The sequence below is a fragment of the Phascolarctos cinereus genome, unplaced genomic scaffold, assembly GCF_003287225.1.
Source record: "Phascolarctos cinereus isolate Bilbo 61053 unplaced genomic scaffold, phaCin_HiC Scaffold_726;HRSCAF=1367, whole genome shotgun sequence".
Taxonomy (NCBI): domain Eukaryota; kingdom Metazoa; phylum Chordata; class Mammalia; order Diprotodontia; family Phascolarctidae; genus Phascolarctos; species Phascolarctos cinereus.
In genome coordinates this window covers 9,432,563-9,437,369 of record NW_027556098.1, presented here as the reverse complement: position 1 = coordinate 9,437,369, position 4,807 = coordinate 9,432,563, and positions in this window count along the sequence as shown.

Below are 4,807 nucleotides of genomic sequence, written 5' to 3'. Positions count from 1 at the left end.
CTTCTCATGTTCTCCTGTGAATTCCGTTTGATATTAACTCACACTTATTCTTTCTGACAACAAAATTAACACTTACCCCCAATTAATTCATTAACATTTAAAAAAATTTTATTTTTAGTTTTTTTTTCAGAGTTTATTTACTTTTAGTTTTCAACATTCACTTCCACAAGATTTTGAGTTCCAGATTTTCTCCTCTTTTTGTCCTTCCCCCCCACCCTAAGATGGTGTGCATTCTAAATACCCCTTCTCCTAATCTGTCCTCCCTTCTATCTCCCCCCGCTTCTCTTATCCCCTTCCCCTTCTATTTTCTTGTAGGGCAGGATAGATTTCTGTACTCCATTGCCTGTATATCTTATTTCCCAGTTGCATGTGAAAACTATTTTTAACATTTGTTTTTAAAACTTTGGGTTCTAAATTTTCTCCCTTCCTTCCTCCCCACCCACCCTCGTTGAGAAGGCAGGCAACTCAATACAGGTTATACATGTGTAGTAATGCAAAACACTTCCATAGTAGTCATGTTGTGAAGAACTAGCTATATTTCCCTTTATCCTATCCCGCCCCCCATTTATTCTGTTCTCTCTTTTGACCCTGTCCTTCCTCAAAAGTGTTTGCTTCTGATTACTCCCTCCACCAATCTTCCCTCCCCTCTATCATCCTCCTGCTCTCTTATCCCCTACCCCACTATTTTCCTGAAGAGTAAGATAGATTTCCATACCCAATTGAGTGTGTGTGTTATTCCCTCCTTAAGCCAAATCTGATGAGAATAAGATTCACTCATTCCCTTTCACCTTCCCCCATTTCCCCTCCACTGTAAAAAGCCTTTTCTTATCTGTTTTATGTGAGATAATTTACCCCATTCTACCTCTCCCTTTCTCCTTCACCCAATATAATCCTTTCTTACCCCTTACTTTTATTCTCCAGATATCACCCCTTCATCTTCAACTCACTTCTATATCTGTCTGTCTATCTATCTATCTGTCTATCTATCTATCTATCTATCTATCTATCTATCTATCTATCTATCTATCTATCTATCTATTTATCTATCTATCTATCTATCTATCTATAATTTTTTCCCTCCAGCTACCCTAACACTGACAAAGGTCTTAGTTACAAATTTCATCTTTACATCCAGGAATGTAAACACTAAAACCTTAGTAAGTCCCTTATGATTTCTCTTTCCTGTTTACCTCTTCATGGTTCTCTTCAGTCTTGTATTTGAAAGTCATATTTTCTATTTAGCTCTGATATTTTCATCAAGAATGCTTGAAAGTCCCCTATTTCACTGAATGTCCACTTTTCCCCCTGAAGGATTATGTTCAATTTTGCTGGGTAGGTGATTCTTGGCTGTAATCCTATCTTCTTTGACCTCTAGAATTGTATTTCAGGCCTTCTAGTCCCTTAATGTAAAAGCTGCTAAATGTTGTGTTATCCTGATTGTGTTTCCACAATACTTGAATTGTTTCTTTCTGGCTGCTTGCAGTATTTTTCCTTGACCTGGGAGCTCTGGAATTTGGCTACAATATTCCTAGGAGTTTTCCTTTGGGGATCTCTTTCAGGAGGTGATCAGTGAATTCTTTCAATTGCTATTTTGCTCTCTGGTTCTAAAATATCAGGGCAGTTTTCCTTGATAATTTCTTGAAAGATGATGTCTAGGGTCTTTTTTTTGATCATGACTTTCAGATAGCCCCAATAATTTTTAAGTTCTCTCTCCTGGCTCTATTTTCCAGGTCAGTTGTTTTTCCAATGAGATATTTCACACTGTTTTCTATTTTTTCATTCTTTTGGTTTTGTTTTACAACGTCTTGATTTCTCATAAAGTCACAATCTTCTAATTGATCTATTCTAATTTTTAAGGAAGTATTTTCTTTTTGTTTTTCTTTTTTTGGGGGGGTCTAGGCAATGGGGTTAAGTGACTTGCCCAGGGTCACATAGCTAGTAAGTTTATATGTCTGAGGCTGGATTTGAACTCAGGTCCTTCTGAATTCAGGGCCGTGCTCTATGCACTGCACCACCTAGGTTCCCCAAGTAAGTATTTTCTTCAGTAAGCTTTTTGACTTCCTTTTCCATTTGGCCAATTTTGCTTTTTAGGGCATTCTTCTCCTCATTGACTTTTTGGACTTCTTTTGCCATTTGGGTTAGGCTATTTTTTAAGGTGTTATTTTCTTCAGTATTTTTTTGGGTCTCCTTTAGCAAGCTGTTGCCTTGTTTTTTCATGATTTTCTTGCATCACTCTCATTTCTCTTCTCAGTTTTTCCTCTGCTTCTCTTACTTGCTTCTCAAAATCTTTTTTGAGCTCTTCCATGGCCTGGGACCAATTTGTATATTTCTTAGAGGCTTTGGATATGGGAACTTTGACTTTGTTCTCTTCTTTTGGTTGTATGTTTTGACCTTCTTTGTCACCAAAGAAAGATTCTGTGGTCTGACTTTTGCACAGTTTGCTCATAATTCCAGTCAGTTAGTTGCGTTATAAACTCTTTGTTAAGGTAGGGGTTTGTTTTCAGTGTGGAGAATGTACTGTCCCAAGCTTCAGGGGTTTTGTGCAGCTGTTTTCAGAGATACTTCTAGGGACCTGTAAATTTTTAGTTCTACCAGTGTGATATGATCAAGGGCAAGGTGTTTACTCCTTTCCTGGCCTGTGCTCTGGTTATGAGTGACCACAAGCACTGTTTTCTGCCTTGGAACTGTGAGGAGAATTCTTTGTCTACTGTTACTACAAGCTCCACCATGCCAGTGCTCCTCCTCTCCCCAAGACCAACACTCAGAACTGTGACCCAGATCCCAGGCAAAGCAAGAGAAATCCTGCCTCAGCACCAGCAAAGAAATCCCTGCAGTCTCCCTCTGATCAGCCACTCAATTTCCCCTCAGTTTGTGGGCCAGAAGCTCATGAAGCAGCTGCTGCCCCAGGGCTGCACTTGGAGTCTGGAGCTGGAACCTAGCTTCTCTCTCACCGTGCTCACAGACTTTTCCTACTGACCTTCTAAGTTCTCTTTGGCTTTCATGGGTTGAGAAGTCTGGAAACTGCCACAGCTGCCCATGATTCAGTCCTCTGAGGCCTGCTCCAGCTTTGCTGAGGCCTGTTTTGCCCGTGTACCCGCACTGAACTGTGTTCCTCTCCCAGCCTGGTGTGATAGACCTTTCCAATTAACCATCCAAGTTGTCTTGGGCTGGAAATTTGTTTCACCCTGTCCTTTTGTGGGTTCTGTTGCTTTAGGATTTGTTTAGAGCCATTTTTACAGGTATTTGGAGAGGTTTGGGGGGGAGCTCAAGCGAGTCACTGCTTTTACTCAGCCATCTTCCATAAACATTTTTAAGAATAGATTCAAAACAACATAGATTGATTTGGAGACTTTCACACTATATTAGACAATGCTATTCCATCTACTAAAGGTAGTAATGTTGCTTTAACAGATAAAATTTGTCAGTTCCTGCATATGACGTGAATCAGCCCATCTAATACTATCTCTTCATGTTACAGATGAAGAAACAGACCTCTATAGGTAAAGTGACTTGCCCAAGGTTAGACAGATGGCAAGAACCAGGATTCAAATCTAGGTCTTCTGGTCCCAAACCCAGCACTCTTTCTAATGTACCAGATTGCTTCATTTTATGTTTTGAACTAGCAAAGCCAAATTTTGTTCATTTGTTAAATTTCATTGTGTTCTTGTTGAAATGATTTTCTGCTTAATTGCTTTCATTAGTAGACTACTAACATTTGAGTACCTTCCATCTGGCATTGTGAGAAAGTATAAAAGAATAAAAACACATAATTTTTATACACAAGTTGTTTGCAGACAATTTGGGGAGATAAGGCATATAAAACTGGAGAATTTAGAGTGTGATGCATCACTGTCACTTGCATAGTATAGTGAAAAAACCCTGGATTTTTAAGGTGAGTGCCTGCTTCTGAATCATGCTTCTGTCAGTTATTATAGTCTGTGTAATATTCATTATGTCACCTGATGTGTCTGACCTTCAGTTTCCTAATTTATAAAATTGAGAGATTGGACTAGATGTCCAAGGTCCAGCTCCAAATCTATAATCCTATGGTAGCCCTAGAAATACATGGGTATTCTGAGCAAGTGTAACTACCTTGAGGCATCATTAGATGGCAGCCTTAGACTACTGGCTTAATTCAATTTAACAATCGGGAAGCTAGTACTCCGTTGCTCTCTGGCAAGTAGCTTGCCAGAAAGTTCCAAGATACACAGAAATGGATTATCTGATCAAGCTCTTTATTAAAAAAAATCTTAATTACAGTCAATTTTTAATCTTTTCCTTTTATGAAAGGCTTTTCAATATTCCATAGCCTGTTTATACAACAGAAGTATTTCTGACCATATTCTTTCTAGACTAATCCTGATATTACTTGTGGGATACATAAGAGCTAAACAAGCTAGTTTATCATGTGGTGTGTAGAGCCCTGAACTGTATGTCAAAAGACCTGAACCGTAGTCCTTATTCTGTTGCTATCTGGGTGACTAATTGTTCCTTAAATTCCCTGGGTTTTGAAGAGTATTGGAATTAATGAATTCCGCTCCAATCCTTTGCCTTTAAAATATCCACCGGTTTGGCTTTCTACATCCTTTGCTTCTTGCCTGGTAAGCATCCTAATCTTGACCTGGAGCTAAACTCAGAAGCTTTTCCTTTGCCAGTATGTGCTTGTGCTAGTTGAAATGAATTCTCACTCAGTTCAAGAGATAGAACAGCAGGCAACTGTCTTCTCATCTTCCTTTCAGCATCCACCCTGGACACAAACGGAGCGAAACATGTCCATCTCTTCTCTTTTAACCTTTTGAATGGGGGT